The sequence below is a fragment of the Pseudophryne corroboree genome, chromosome 4 (genome assembly GCF_028390025.1).
Source record: "Pseudophryne corroboree isolate aPseCor3 chromosome 4, aPseCor3.hap2, whole genome shotgun sequence".
Classification (NCBI taxonomy): domain Eukaryota; kingdom Metazoa; phylum Chordata; class Amphibia; order Anura; family Myobatrachidae; genus Pseudophryne; species Pseudophryne corroboree.
Window position 1 is genome coordinate 186,391,832 of NC_086447.1, and position 17,295 is coordinate 186,409,126.

A 17,295-nucleotide genomic window follows, 5' to 3' on the forward strand; every position below is an offset into this window, starting at 1 on the left:
TGCATAGCAAATTTACTTGGCGCAGTCGCACTGCGGTCATTGCGCATGCGCATTAGCGACTAATCGCTCCGTTGCGAGAAAAAAATAACGAGCGAACAACTCGGAATGACCCCCAATGGGTGGCATAGGATTTTAAGTATACGTGGGCAGATTCTGGTGGTAGCATTAGGAAGTAAGTAGGCTGCTGCAGGTAACTCAGAATCGGCCCCATAGTATCAGTTCTGCGATGGATATGCTATAATGCATAGTTGGGCTTTGAGAGTGCGCTTCAAATATTGATTGACGCAAATTCATCCTTCCTGTACTTGGCCAGAGCTTGCCCCCTCTCTCCCCACATGAGCTCCAATGTGTAAAATATCTATTATTCATTAGCAGATGCAGATTTATACTATGTATTAGCCCCTCAGTAAGTTAGTACTTTGGCTATAAGACACTTGTAATATCTTAGGCATGCAGGATTATACCACTAACATAACATCTGTACTCAATATACAGTATCAATGGGCTGGTATAGAAAGAAGTGTAATAGCGGCAGTACTGGTAAAGACAACATATGGCGGATGCGTTCACTCTTACAGTGGGCTAGCATAAACATGTTCTGACTGCAGATTAATAGTGAGCTTCAGATTGAATGTTTGGTTTTCCAGTGGGTAGTAATGGGGCAGCATGTAAGACAAGTGCTTCTTAGCAGCTGCCAAACTGTTCTGCTGACAGTTATGTCAGAGAAAGAGAATCCTCTATAATATCAGTGCATGGACCGAAACAAAATGTAAAACAGCAGGTCTGACACCGCAGATATATCTGCTGGGGAGCCATGTGCGATATGTAGAATGGAGTGATCACATAACAGATCCCCAGCTAGCTCTCTCCAAGAGACAGTGTTTATATACAGGGTGGATTGTGTATATTATCTACACTGGCATTAACAACGTGTGCTTTTTTGAACCAACCATTCAACCACCATGTTTTTATAATGTACAGTATTAGCTCTTTTCTGTATCCCAGAGAAGCAGACAGACAGTTTGGCTTTGCCTGGAAATAGATCTTAAATTTAGGGGCTCATTTATCAATGAGTGATAAAACTCATTGTGAATGATAAAGCTTGTTGCATATGATAAATGGTGCTCCTAACTGTCATGTGTTTGAAAAATTGCAGGAGCTGATTGGCTGGAGCACCATTTTTCAATCACAACGTGTTTTAACACTCACAATGCGTTTTATCACTCGTTGATAAATGGGCCCCTCAGTTTTTTATGTCTGTTTAGCAGATTTGGACAAGATTGCATGAAAAAGAACTCGGCTTATCTTTGGGCAGTTGGGCCACATACTCTTTAACTCTAGTCTATATAAGATTAAAGAGAGCACAGTAGTTGGGGTATATGCCATAGCTTCATTAAAGCACATGCGTACATCCTTACCAATAACCGTGTCTATGCAGATTACAAAACCAAATCAACAGTGCCCGAAGGAAGAGACCAGGTGCCGGGAAATGTATTCCAGTTTTAGTTGAAGATTTCATTTTTCTTTTTTCCCCTTAAATTGGAAACTTGCGAGCAGGGCCGTCCTACCTCTATGACTGTTTGTTATTACCCAATTTTGTCTTCTTATTGTGTCCAATTGTAAAGTGCAACGGAATTTTCTGCACTATATAAGAAACTGTTAATAAATAAATAAATACATTTTATGCTTTATGCCTGATTTTAACTTGCGATACTGTGTTTTTTAATTATTTAATGATTTGTAATGTTTCATTTTTCTTCTAACCATTGTTGTCTACCATAGTAAAACAACTTTATTTTAAATGTCATTTATTTATGACAATAGTGTGTTGTATTATGGTTAATAAAATCATTTCATTATTGATTTTCATTTTTTATTAGGTCATCACTTTATTTGCCAATTGCAACCCAGATATCATGTTTGGGTGTTTGGGTAAAGGTGTGTACACACGGTAAGATCCTTGCTCTGCCCAATTTTGACTATGTGATTTCCCTTGAACTCCCCCAGAGCCCAGATAGCACAGATTGTACAGATTTTGGCTATCTGTACTTTTCCATTTTGTCTATGTGAGATTTTGACTAAGTGCCAATTTTGACTATACTTTGTACTAGATTGTACACTAGATAGTCAAGATTCACTTGCCTGCACAGTCTGTCTAGCCTTGTGATACCGACCCCACGAGAGCACGCATCGGGATCGAAATGGGATCGTAAGCTGCCTAGCACCATGAGATGTGCACTAACTTTAGTTAAGATTTACCTTAAGAGGGTGTTTGACCACTTATATCTTCAGTATTGATACTAGCTTTAATAGTCAGGATGAAAAAAAACAAACCCTTTATTTGCCTATTGCAGCCCATGTTTGGATAGAAGGTGGTTTTAAGTACTGACACTACCTCTCACATGCCCTCATTCTGAGTTGATCGCTTGCTAGCTGCTTTCAGCAGCATTGCACACGCTAGGCCGCTGCCCTGTGGGATTATATCTTAGCTTAGCAGAATTGCGAACGTAAGATTAGCAGAACTGCTACTAAATATTTCCCTGCAGTTTCTGAGTAGCTCCAGACCTACTCCTAGATTGCGATCACTGCAGACTGTTTGGTTCCTGGTTTGACGTCACAAACACGCCCTGCGTTCGGCCAGCCACTCCCCCGTTTCCCCAGGCACTCCTGCGTTTGTGGCTGGCATGCCTGCGTTTTTTAGCACACTCCCGGAAAACGCTCAGTTTCCGCCTAGAAACACCCACTTCCTGTGAATCACTCACTGATCAGCAGAGCGACTGAAAAGCGTCGCTCGGCCCTGTGTAAAATTGCATAGTTTTGTGTGAAAATACTTAGCGCGTGTGCCCTGCGGCCCATACGCATGCGCAGAATCGCCCATTTTTAGCCTGATCGCTATTCTGCTAAAAACGGCAACGAGCGAACAACTCGGAATGACCACCACAGTCCTCTATTACTTGGCTCCCATTTGTGGAGAGCAAGAGGCTAGGTTTACACAGCAGAAATGAGATGATGCAGTGACCATTATAATAAGAAGCTTTCCCATCTGCACAGCCACACTTCCAGAGCACAGGCACCCAAAGCGGCATCTTGTATACAGTGCTATGTGGAGGTTAGCCATCTGCTGATCTTCTGGTCTGATTAGCATTAGTTGCATACTAGCCATAAGAGGGAAAACTGTAACTGTCTCTTCTGCAGGGAATGTTATCATGGGCCGGATTCAGAGGTGGAAGCTGCTGCGTTCACTGTTCTGTCAGTTGCCATAGTTGCGGCTGTGATAATATGCAAATGCTGGTGTCAGCCCTTCCCCTGGTGTAGTAGCCTGTGTCTGACTGTACAAGGACTGAGATGCCCACTTTCAGTGTCTCTGCACGCTGTAATACTGCCGGTGATGCCTTAGATGCCACCATCGCTCACAACATCAAGCTCACCATTGACACACCAGCCCCATTGCCTTCGTCACTGCAGCTGTGCATTTGGGAACACAGACACTTTCACTGACATGCCCGCATCATTCTCATTACACACTCATGAGACAGACCTTTCTTACGTTCACTTCAAACCACTTCCTCCTAGTCATCACCCAGAAACCCCCAGCACTGTTCCGCCCTGTCTCTGATACTATCTGTCCCAGTCGCAATCTTTGTGCGCACACTCTGTGCTCTAGCAGTTTTCTGAATTCTTTGCACATGTGCAGATGCAAACAGTTGCTCAACTACGTGAATATTTGTGTTACATGCAGGTTACTATTCCCAATCGTAGTCCACGTGGATCGTAAAGTATGAAAAGTTAAAAGTATGATAAAAAACAAAAAACTCGTCGACCTTTGCCATGTCGGCGTAGTGACAATGTCGACCTAATGACCATGTCAACCTAAATGCTGTTGCCCTAAAGACGGGATACCCACTTTTATTATTTCTGCAGGCTTAATACATCTGCCCCATTGTTTGAAAAATGACGGGAGCTGGTTGGCTGGTCATTTATCACTCTTTATCCGTCTCCACTTTATCACTCTTTAAGGCTTAATACATCTGGGCCCCGATCTGGATTATCAGCAGTTTACTTTTCTCTTGTCCAAGCAACTCCTTATTATGACTTTGCTACTGTACACTCTTTTTCCTCAGAAAAACTCCAACCAAAATATAGTCTCTCCAGTAATCGATTGCACAGTGATTGACACGAAGTGAGCGTTTAGGGGTGGTAACATGGCATTTGTGGGAGTGGTGGCAAAAACGCAGACATGTCATGGCCGTTTGGTGGGCAGGTCTCTGACGTCATCTGCGATCACTTGCATGCCACAGCATATGCAGATTTGTGGATACTCTGGCTTGGTGCAGATTTAATTTATCCCTTTGATGTTCCCGACTTTGTGTATGGCTTTTGATGCATCGCAAACACTGCATTGGGCATTTTTTTCTATTACTGGGTGACAACTACCTGTGCGATTCTTTGCAACTGAGTTTGGAAATATCGCACTTTTAGTAGCAATTGCGATCTGTACTGAATTAGGATTTGTAGTTCGATTTTGTGTTCGATTCGTGTTCGATTTTCAATTCGAATGTTAGTAATTCAGGGGATCCTATATTCGTCTATATAAAAGTACCGATGTTTTGCCGATATTCTATTTTGAGTGGGATTTGATTTTATATTCGATTTAAATTTCATTTTTGCTTCAGTAAAATCTCCAAAAGCAAAATCTAATGCAACATCACCAAAACCCCCAAATTGAACATTAGTAAATATATCCCGTAATCTCTTGTGTACTACAGAAGCTGGAGAGGTGGAGCCACCAGGTAAGAGCTATCCAGCAGTGTAGGCATAGATCCATTCATTCCAAGTTTCAATTCATAACTGACCTAATGTAAACCAAAATAAAATGAAAAGTGACAGCAGATATATACATCAAAAAGAGTTGTAGCCAGAGCAGCAAATGCAGGTCACACAGTGAGTAAGTCGCCACGAATACAGCATGTGAGCCATATTATATAACGAGAGGACAATACAAAGGTGCTGGCGCAATGCATTCTCCATTGTTAAATACTGCAAGCAATGGGGGTTAATCAGTACTGACTACAAATTCTGCAAAAAAGCAGAATTTGTAATCAGTTCTGTCGCCTGCTGGGGGCTGCCCATCGCAGGGCAAGGCGCCCAGTATGTTAAATGGTGGCCACCAGCTGCGACCACAATTTACATTGTGGTGGCAGCAATTGTGGATGACCCCCTGTAGCTGCAGCTAAGCTGTATATGCAGGCGGTTTGCCAACATTTTTCCCATCGGAACTGCCACATGCAGCCGCCCCGAAAATGCAGCTGACCTGAACCCATTTTCCCCGCGCCACCACCGCAATGATGTGTTGCACCCACTGCCACCCGAATGCCTTTGGCATCCGTGCACATGCAGGACAGTAACTGGTCGTGTGCACTGCTGCCGAGGACGGGGTTATTGTGGCTGCATCGCTTAGTGCATGTGAGATGCTTCATTTATATAGGAAGGATTTATTTTAAACCTTTCACGTCCTGTTCTCCACAGAGGTGCTGTCTTGACCAACACTTTCAATCTCCCCCTTCTCAGATTGATTAAATTGGCTCAAGATGACACCACTAATTAACTCAAGATGGGACAGACTTAAGGATCCATGTCTTACCCATTTCCCTCCTTCCCCACCCTCCCTCTCCTCTTCTCCATTCAGTCTCTCACAGCTCTGTCTTCGATTTAAGATGGTTTATATTGGCCAGCACACAAACATTTTAATATAAGTACCAGTGAAACCTCAACTTGGTGACATCATTTGAGCGCTGCGCTGACACCCCCTCGCCTTCCCTTGTGACTCCCCCTTTCAACCCCCAAAAAGGCAGATAATCGCATTGCTGGCTGAAATATGATGGCCTCTTTTGAATCCCTTGGCTCACTCTGTTCTGGAGAGAGACAAATTTGGCTGAGAGGCGAAATTATATTCCTAGATAATCTATTGAAAATAAATCTGGATTGTTTTGTATTAAGTAGCAAATACTCTGGATTTTTAAACAGGCCCTGAGGTTAGAAGCTGGACGTACAGTGTTTTCTTTCCTCCGCTCATTAGACTTGTTATTAATTGCAACAAAAAGCATTAGCAGGTCTCATGAGACTGCGCGATATGAGGAATTATCAATTTCATCATAAATGCTAATGCCTATAAAACAGAATAGGCTACAAAGCTAGGAGTGTAATGCAGAGCTAGAGTGCTTACTGCCAAAGCGGCTCTACTCAGCTCTCGCCTGCTGTTCAGTACGGATTGCAGATTCTGCTAGAAAGCAGAATCTGCAGTCTGTTACTTCGCATGCTGGGGGCCACCCATAACAGGGCAAGGCCGCCCAACATGCAGAATGGCCTGCCCAGCGGCTGCAACCGCAATTTAATTGCGTTCGGTGCAACTGTGGACCACCCCCTGCAGCCAAAGCTAGGCTGCGTATGCAGGAGGACCGTCGGCAGTTTTTAGATCGGAGCAGCTGCGTATGATGTCATGCAGATGCCCTGAAAACGCCACGGCCCCACCCCCATTTTCCCCACGCCAACTCTGCAACACACCTTCACCACCCCTCGCCTGCCCCGCGAACGCCTCTGCCTGTCAATCAGACAGAGGCGTTCGCAGTCAATGTAATCACATTACATTTGGCGGCCGGGCATGCGCCGGGGTTATTGCAGTTGCTTTGCTTAGTGATGCGACCTGAATAACCCCCATGGGCCTGATTCAGAGATTAATGCGGAAAACATGCAATGTGCATGCGCCGTGATGGTCTTGCGACATCACTTGCAGTGAGGATTTATTCGTAAAGTGACAGTCAACCACCATTTGTGTGCCTGTGACTGCGATCCCGTACACAGTGAACAGGGCTCCGGCATAAGACTGTGTGGCTGACAGTTGTGTCTTTGTATGCGAACGGCGGATCAGTGAGCGTCTTAATACAAATCCTGGTGGCTGCGACATTTGCATATTTTTGCAGACACTGCTTACAGAATCGCAGCTGCAAAGGCATCAGCTCAGGCCCCATGTACACGGCTGACAGTGTACACAATTTCTATGTGCTGTATTTCTAGCTAGCCATATCAGGCCAAACGTGATAGCCTATGAGATGCGGCCAGTGCCGACATTTCGTAATTTTAGCCACAAGTTTCAATGCCGGAAAATTTTCAGACACAATACCAATTTGGTTTTGCCTTTCAAATAATATCCGCATTGAATCTTGTGGCTATATCACATGAATCCCGGCACTTGGTTAGCATTCATTTTGCTTACGCTTAGACCTCATTAGAGGCGATTACTTCTGTGAATGATTTCCTTGTAAATGTTGCCATTTATTATATATTGCCTGTTTCAGTGTGCAATCAAAATGTTAATATTAGCAAGCTACATCAGATAATGGGGGTAATTCCAAGTTGATCGCAGCAGGAAATTTTTTAGCAGTTGAGCAAAACCATGTGCACTGCAGGGGAGGCAGATATAACATGTGCAGAGAGAGTTAGATTTGGGTGTGGTGTGTTCAATCTGCAATCTAAATTGCAGTGTAAAAATAAAGCAGCCAGTATTTACCCTGCACAGAAACAAAATAACCCACCCAAATCTAACTCTCTTCAGGAAGATGGCACGGTGGCCATTTTTCCGGAGTTTCGTGCATTAGTAAAATCTTCGGGAAAATGGCCACCGCGACGTGTTCCCGGAGGTTTGTGCATGCGCAATAGAGTCTGGTCTCAGACTCTATTGCCGCTGCCGCGGAGAAGGATGGCAACGCCGGGGGACTCCAGAGAGGTAAGTATTAAATGCTGTGCATCAGTCAGAGAGGAGGGGGCCCCTGAAGCAGAAGGCTGCACACGGGCCTCCCCCTCTCTTAAAACGCCCCTGGAGTAGCGGCATGAAAGAAAATCTGGATGACAGATGTAATAAGAGGGGAGATCAGTGTGACTGGACCCTATATTGAATGGAGTGTATGCCGGTGGTTCTCAAACTGTGTGCCTAGGCACCCTGGGGTGCCTTGGGGGACTTGCAGGGGTGCCTTGGATTGGTGGCCCAGCACCAATTCAAATTATTTATGGTCAATGTTATAGACAAAACCAGTGCCTGTGGCTTCCAGTCATAAAATATGTGAACAAACAGAATTGAATCATGTCCCCCACCATATAATTGACCCTAAAGATGACATATAAACACAATTTACTTAATTCAATATTTTTTTTACATTTTACATTTCTAAATAGGAAACTTTTGGCCATGGGGTGCTGTGAAAAAAAATTCTGATACTCTAGGGCACCGTGAAGTTTGGGAGCCACTAGTGTATGCATATGCCCAGATGCAAAATGTGTAGTGTGTTTCTTGGTCCAGGAGCCTGTGGAATTCACGTGGCCAGAGGATGCCCCACGCAAAAGCTGGCCAGGATTCCAAGCCTTGAGTCTTAGGTAGGGATCCAGCCACCTGCCAGCCACCAAAAAGAAGATCTGGCAGCCAGAGATTTGTATTAGGTCCAATATATCCAGTACTGTGATGTTCCACACAGACTGTCTGCAATCACACCTTAGGTCACTATCCGTGGATTCCTGACTGAGCTAGATGACATTGGGTCTGATTCAGAGATGGATGCAGTAAGCACAGGTTGGGGATGGAATCATGGCGGCCAGGATCCTGAAGGTCAGAATGCAGACACCGGAATCCCGGCCGTGAGAATGCCAGCAGCGGGGCGAGCACTAGAAAGTCCCTCGCTGCGCTCTCCACAGGTTCTATTCCCACTCTATGGGTGTCATGGACACCCACAAGTGGGAATAGACCTGATACAGCTCTCGGCATTCTCGGTGGTCGGGATCCTGATTAGCTACATCCCGTTAGCAAAGTGCTGCATCTTTGTACGCAGCAGCTGTGCTAAAATACACTAATGCCGCAGGAGGCGTCTGGTGTAAATAACCAGTTTCTGTGATCCGCTGCTACCTCCAAGGATGCAACATCGAACCATCTCACATCTGTGTAACCCCTTTAGGTTACTCAGGATGTCTGTTTATAAGCTGGGGCCAGGCCTCGGCATGCCTCCATAACAAGCCCTCGTTTTGTAAAATGCTCCCTGTTGCCAGGGCCCGCCCCATAAGGCCACAGCCTGTCAATCAGGCGGCAGCATCCAGGGCACTGCAAGCTATGTCGCAGAACGAGATCTGCCCATGCACAGATCTCAGACCATCGGAGACGTGCATTAACAGCAAGTTAACATACAGTACATCTCTGAATCAGGCTCTTTGACTACAGTATACACCAATGTTTAGCAATATAGAAGCCAGAGGCTCCATCCAGTGGCGGATCCAGGGGGGGGGGGCACTCGGGCCCGTGCCCCCCCTGTCATTTGTGGCCTTCTGTCCCCCGCCCCCCCCCCGGCTCCGGCGCCGCACAGGGAGATGACGGGCGCCCGCTGAGATTGTGTTACCAGCGGGCGCCCGTCTCCCTGCACAGCGGCAGCCGGAGGCAGGAGCTCAGTACTGAGCTCCGGCTTCCGGCGCTGTCACTGTGCGGCGTGCGCTATGGGAGAGACGTCGGTCATGACGTCTCTCTCATAGTGCTGACTGAGGAGCGGACGCCCAGGGAGGAGAAGGACTGCAGCGGCCTGGAAGCGGGAACGGGGCTCGGTAAGTATGATGTTTTTTTCTTCCTTAATGCAGCGGGGGCATCTACTGGGGGCAAACTACGGGGGGACATTACTACTGGGGGGGGCATCAACAAGGGGCATTACTACTGGGGGTGGCATTACAACTGGGGGCATTAAAACTGGGGGGCATCACTACTGAGGGGTCATCTATTGGGGGGGCAGCTACTGGGGGCCATTTTTACTGGGGGCCATCTGCTGGGGGCATTATTACTGGGGGGCATCTACTGGGGGCATTACTACTGGGGGGTCATCTATTGGGGCAAACTCGTAGGGGGCATTATTACTGGGGGGTCATCTATTGGGGGCAGCTACTGGGGGCCATCTACTGGGGGCATTATTACTGGGGGGCATCTACTGGGGGGTATCTATTGGGGGCAGCTACTGGTGGACATTTTTACTGGGGGCCATCTACTGGGGGCATTATTACTGGGGGCCATTTACTGGGGGCATTACTACTGGGGGGTCATCTATTGGGGCAAACTACTGGAGGACATTATTACTGGGTGGCATCTACTGGGGGCAAACTGCTGGGGGACATTATTACTGGGGGGCATCTACTGGGGGCAAACTACTGGGGGACATTATTACTGGGGGGCATCTACTGGGAGCAAACTGCTGGGGGACATTATTACTGGGTGGCATCTACTGGGGGCAAACTACTGGGGGACATTATTACTGGGGGACAACTACAAAGGTGCTAACTACTGGCAGCGTAACTACAGGGGCATTACTACTTGGGGGCTAAACTACAGGGGGGCCAAACTACTGGGGGCATAACTACAGGGGCCAAACTACTGGGGGATAACTACAGGAGCCAAACTACTGGGGGCATTACTACTGGAGGCTTAACTACAAGGGGGGCATAACTACAGGGGCTAAACTACAATGGGGCAAACTACAGGGGGGCATTACTACTGGTGGCTAAACTACTGGGGGCATTACCACTGGGAGGCTAAACTAAGGGGGGGGGGGTAAACTACTGGGGTCATAACTGCAGGGGCATTACTACTGGGGGCATTACTACAGGCAACATTGCTACTGGGGGCAATACGGGCATTGCATAAGGGGCACCACTACTATGGGGTCTATATAACGGGCACTACCAGTACAGTGGACATTGCATAATGAGCGCTACAACTGTGGGCATTGTATAAGAAGCACCACCTCACATGCACCGAAGCCGCACGCAAATGTACTTGCCCCTTCCATGGTGCCCCCCCTATCATTTTCTTCTGGATCCGCCCCTGGCTCCATCCATACCAACTTTATCTGTCTTGGACAGCCTGTACAGATGCACACACTGTGGTGCTGATTCACATTTGCGTGCAAGAAGGTAACAAGTGAGGCTGTATTGGGCGCACAGATATACATGGGGATAAATGTGCAGACTTGCACTCATATTTACTCTGACCCCACCCATCCACTTGTGAGAGTAGCTGTAATCACTAGCAGTATGAATAAACTCCTGCCAAATAGTTGGTACAAGATATCTGTCAAAATGATACCTATTTCTGTGAGCGCACAGCAGAGGCGTGTAAAAGAGGAGAGAGCCCATGTGCAGTCGCTGTCCCAGCCTCCTCCTCTCTAGCTGGCAGCGTAGTGTGTGAGCGCTAGTAGGGCTAAGAATCGTGTTTTGGTCGAGTTTGCCTGAGTTTACACATGCTGGTGATTGGACACGGGTGTATTTTTCTTTGTCAAACACAGAAATTTCAGGATTCGTTTTTTTCCGATGGCATATAGATTCATGTTTGTCAGTCGTGTTTGCTGTGTCCACCTGCAGCCATACACTTTCGGACATGAAGCCTGCACAGATCAGTGAGATCTGCAGGCTTCTCTGAGTGTGTATAGAGTTTTAAAAAAAGTGTTAAAAATTGAAAATAAATGGTGTTGCATATCCCCCCCCCCTCCAACCCCCAAGACACCAGAACAGTACCGGGTTTTTAGAGTCGGTCCCGGTTCAGGAAAAACAGGGAAAAAATGGTGTGGGGGGCCCCCAATATTTAAATGAACCAGCAATGGGCTCTAAAGCATGTCCTGGTGCTGGAAATATAGGGACACAAATGCATAGGCTCTTTCTTCTAGTGGGGGTTAATGCCACAGCTAGGGGACACACTTGATGGGGTCCCCCAGACAAAGCATCCAACCGGTCACCCCAGCTCTGGGATTCCTCAGGAAGTGGGGTCCACACTCTCAAGGATCCCCCTGGGTTATGGTGAGGCCCTGGCTATCTCCTGCACTCCTGGGTGGTGGGTACAAGGTTGATAGCTTTGTTGTAGAAGTCAGGTTAAATAATAGTCTTTTACAGGTCCCAAAAAGCTTTCCTCGAATGTCGGTACTTGGAGAACCACAAGTACCAGCTTGCAGAGCATTAAGGACCCGCTGGTACCTATATAGCCCCTGTAAAATAAATATTAAAACAGTATACACACCTTATAAAGTAAAACTTTAATACACTCACTCACACTTGTCCCTTTCGCCATTTGACCCCCCTTGTCCACTAGAATCCGCTACATTGTTAAAAAAAAAAACCTATACACTGACCTAACCCTTGGCGCAGGTCATCCTCTTCTCCATGTAGGCATCCAGGGGTTAAACAAAATGCCTCTGCACACAGCCGCACTATATATACAAGCTGTACATATAGCACAGCCCCCACTAGTGGTGGAACCCACATGAGATCTGTCACTGGTAGGCAGTGGCGTAAGTTCGTCACAGTCGCCCGGAGGCAAGATAAATATTGGTGCCCCCCTACTTCCTATATTAAGATAAATATATGTATGTTTGTGTGTGTGTGTGTGTGTGTGTGTGTGTGTATATGCAGTGTTCTGAAAAAAATGTATATACTGTATTTATACATTTAATTGTCTTTTATTTTAAATCACAAATTTCTTAGCAGTCATACCCAGGATTAGAACCCATGACCTGTTACACTAACAGCAGACACTTTACTGATGGAGCTATTTGCTCCTGTATAGGAAACATGAGAATTCTTGCTATATGAAGTTACATGTAATTGTCAGAGAAGTAACTTCATATAGTTAAAATTCTCATATTTCCTATACAGGAGCAAACAGCTTCATCAGTAAGGTGTCTGCTTCCAGTGTAATAGGGTGTGGTTTCTAATCCTGGGTGTGATACTTGTAAAATGTGTATATTCAGTATAATAAAGAGGGTGTGATTTGTAAGGTGCAGGGACCAGTGAGGAAGTTGGCCACTGAAAAGACAGCGGCAGCTATCAATTAACTTAATTCAATGGTGTCACAGAATGGGAGGAGAGGTGTCCCCCTTCAGAGCAGGAGCCCGGTGGCAGATGACTCAGTTGCCTCCCAGAGTTCTGCCTCTGCTGGTAGGGTCTCCAATATATCAGTGGCCACTACCATGGTAACAGGCCGCTGATTGACAGGTAAGCCACTTACAGCCAATCAACAGCCAGGCTGCTGTTGATTGATAGACAGACCACTTACAGACAATCAGCAGCCTGTAACCATGGTACAGGTCTCCAGGAAAATTGTGCTAATTTCCTGGTTATTTTACAGCACTGTCACTGCCGACCCATAACTCCGGAGAGGTAAGTAATAAAGAAATGGGTGAGGTGTGGGCCCAGCTGGACCCAGGGGTCTGTGTGCACCTCACACACTGCACCCATTACAGGTATGCCACTGACGCACAGGACTGCATATCCCGAAATTCTGTCCACAGACCCACAGCACTCCCTCAGAACACTTCAGCTACATACAAACAGCCCATTACCACCCCATTAGGCAGTGCTGAAAGATGACTTTGCACTTTGTTGATGTCACAGCATCAGAAGAGTCTGTTCTCATATATTTATCTAATGTGCAAACTTTCATTCCCCTTTCCCAATGATAGCAGATGCAGAATTTATCAGCTCACCGCTACCTTTGAAATAGGAGTGTCTTGAAAAACATCAGCCTTTCTATGTCTCAGATTTAATATGTGTCTTTCACAGTGTTACTTTTTGCGTTTTTATCTGTTACTCTGTGTGTTGAGACGGGTCATGCACATGCCTCTATGACTGGAATGATTGCCGACCAGCTGACATTTTCTGAACCTAATAGGTTCATAGAGAAGTACACTGACTGACCTGAAGAGGTCAGTACTGGCCCCTCAGGGAGTTCTGTGACCTGAACTATTCCAGCAGTATTTGCCCCTCTCAAAGCAGTAACTTTAATAAGTTCTGTGTGGAGTGCTGTCAGTTCACTTGTGTCCTGGATCTAGTGATCTCTTGTGAGTTTAAACCATCGTAGTTCTAGCATAAATATTATAAACGAATCCATTGTAAATCTATGTGGTTTCGTCTACCTCATCAGTCATCACACGGATGTATATCTGCCATTTATAAAAATACAGGACATACTATTTTATATGTGGTTTGGCTGTAGTAAGCCTCTCATATAAAATCATTACAAAAACAACAACTTTGAAAAATCAGGGACACAACGATAGTAAACTGCAGTATAAAGCCAGGAGTTATGCAGTATGTATTTGTGAATGGGATCAGTACTAAATGCCGCCGGCCGGAATCCCGGCGGTCGAAATACCGACGCCGGAATCCCGACCACACAATCCCGACAGGGGTGGCGAGCGGAACGCAGCCCCTTGCGGGCTCGCTTCGCTCGCCACGCTGCGGGCACGGTGCCTCGCTACGCTCGGCACACTATTATATTCTCCCTCCATGGGTGTCGTGGACACCCACGGAGGGAGAATATGTCGGGATTGTGGCGGTCGGGATTCCGGCGTCGGTATTTCGACCGCCGGGATTCCGGCCGGCGGCATCTTGACCGCATCCCATCTGAATACCAAATGAACAATTTTATATAATAGGCAAATGATACTAATATATGTGTAGGATTGTAAATAATATCTGTATAGACCGTTCTGAAGTCAAGGGTTATAATAGGTGATTTGGGTTTTCTGAAGTCAAGGGTTATAAATATAATAGGTGATTTTTTTTTAATTTTTTTTTAGTATTCATTAAGAAACCCTTGTATTAAAAGGTATAATGCAACCCCTAATGTAAATAAATATGGATATTATAAGTCACCATGGCCTGTGTATGGTCTGCACATAGCGCTGCAAGATAGGGGGTGCAGTTGGCAGCACTTGTCAATTATCTGTTTTAATTACTTTCACTTGTACAGTAGCTTACCCACTTTTTGAGAGCTCTTTGTTAATCAGTCACACTGTCCTTTATTACATATCAAGATGCTGACATACAGTAACCAGGATTCGTACCCACTGCACGTGGCATTACAGCCAGACACTCTATTCATTGAGCTACAGTATCTGCCCTTACATAGACAATTCTAATACCCAGCTTTATTTTCTGTTTAATTATATTGGATTACATTTTTAATCTGTGCAGGGTATATACTAGCTGCTTTTGCATGTAACCTACAAATGTTAGCCAGCTTTATTTTTACACTGCAATTTAGATTTTAGTTTGAACAGATATTACATCTGCCCCACCTGTAATACAACATGGTTTAGCCCAGTTGCTTGCTTTTTTGCTATACTTACCAACATGAATCGGGCCATTTGTGTAGTCCCACAAAGGGCCTACACAAAAAGTGCCAGGCTGTAATCTTGCCAGTTGATGCGTGTGTCACCTGAGAGAAGGGAGAAAGCAGTGACTGTAATATTATATTGTATGTTCTGTAAGGGTAAATTTGCAGATTTACACTGAGAAAATATATCAATTATGCTCTTATTTATTGTTCAGTGCGGGAAGCTGGTAGAACTCTGGCAGTTTATCTAAAGGGGGAATTATATACAAGGCATAACCATGCCTTGTAAATGATTGCCCCTTTAAAAAAAAACATCAGAGTTTGGCCTGCATCCTGCACGTCGGCCAAACTCGGACTCCATTACGTTTGGCCTCGTGTCTGTATCTTATTTAAATAAATAAATATATATATATATATATATATATATATATATTATATAATATATATAAAATATATATATACCGTATATACTCGAGTATAAGTCGACCCGCATATAAGCCGAGGCACCTAATTTTACCACAAAAACCTGGGAAAACTTATTGACTCGAGTATAAGCCTAGGGTGGGAAATACAGCTCTAGCCGTACACAGCCCTCATATTGCCAGATATGCCCCCACAGTGCCAGATATGCCCTCATACTGCCAGATATTCCCCCACAGTGCCAGATATGCCCTCATAGTGCCAGATATGCCCCCACGGTGCCAGATATGCCCTCATAGTGTCAAATATGCCCCCACAGTGCCAGATATGCCCCCATAGTGCCAGATATGCCCTCATAGTGCCAGATATGCCCCCACAGTGCCAGATATGCCCTCACACTGCCAGATATTTCCTCACAGTGCCAGATATGCCCTCACACTATCAGATATGCCCCCACAGTGCCAGATATGCCCTCATACTGCCAGATATTCCCCCACAGTGCCAGATATGCCCTCATAGTGCCAGATATGCTCCCACGGTGCCAGATATGCCCTCATAGTGCCAGATATGCCCTCATAGTGCCAGATATGCCCCCACAGTGCCAGATATGCCCTCATAGTGCCAGATATGCCACAGCGCGCGCCTCTCCTGTGTCCCTCCTGCGTCTCCGGCGGCCGCGGCGGGTCTGTTAAATGAAGTGCCGGTTCGTGAGCCAATCAGACCTCACGAACGAACTTTCTAAAAAAGTGTTTTGAGGAGTCACTTTTCTTGATGTCTTCTTTATAAGGCTGCCTTCACTTATTTGCGCAGGGATATATTACCTAAAAAATTTTTTTTTTTTGCACACTTCATTTAATAGACCCGCCGCTGGAGACGCAGGAGGGACACATTGTAGCTGGTGACAGTAGCTGTAAAAAAAAAAAAAAGAGTAAGAAAAAACACAGATGTGATTGTGCGCTGAGATCCGGTCACTGGTGAATTGCTGGCAACAAATACTAGTGAGCAAACGTGATCTCTCTCGGGAGGCTCTTTCTCATGCGTCAGCAGCAGCTTCACCTCAAGAAATGCCAGTGATGTTGCTGTGCACTAGGGGTTTATGGGGGTAATTCAAATGTGGCATGTGGGCGGCAGTTGGTGATGGCAGTTGGTGATGGCCGTGCTTCACATCAGCAGCATCTTCCCACAGGGATAAATGTGGGACATCAGTGGGAAATGACATGTTAGTGCTGAGGAGTCATTACACCAAGAACGGGGGGATTTGGGGCATCTACTGAAATCATCTCAGTTCTGCTGCTGGGACCAGTGAGTTCACATGTCATTGCTGCTGCCATCCCTACTCCTCCATTGGCTATCTCTGTGGCAGAGGCGTATCTAGCATGGGGCGAGCAGGGCACGTGCCCTGGGCGCCGTGGCAGCCCCAACAGAGGGGGCGCCACCGGCACCTGCACGGCCCGCTCGCCCCATCGGACAGGGATTCCGCCGGCGCTAGCCGCGGCGCTCTCCCTGTCTCCCCGGCTGCTGTGCCTGTCACACTGGACAGGCAGCGGCAGCCAGGAGCCTCCCCCTACTCCCCCCCCTGCAAAGTGTAAATTGCGCGATCGCGTGTGCGCGTTCGCGGAGGTACGCACGTGCGTGTGCGCGACCACCGGGGTGCGCGGCCTCAGAAGTGCAGGTGAGTGCCACTGCCGAGCGGGGTT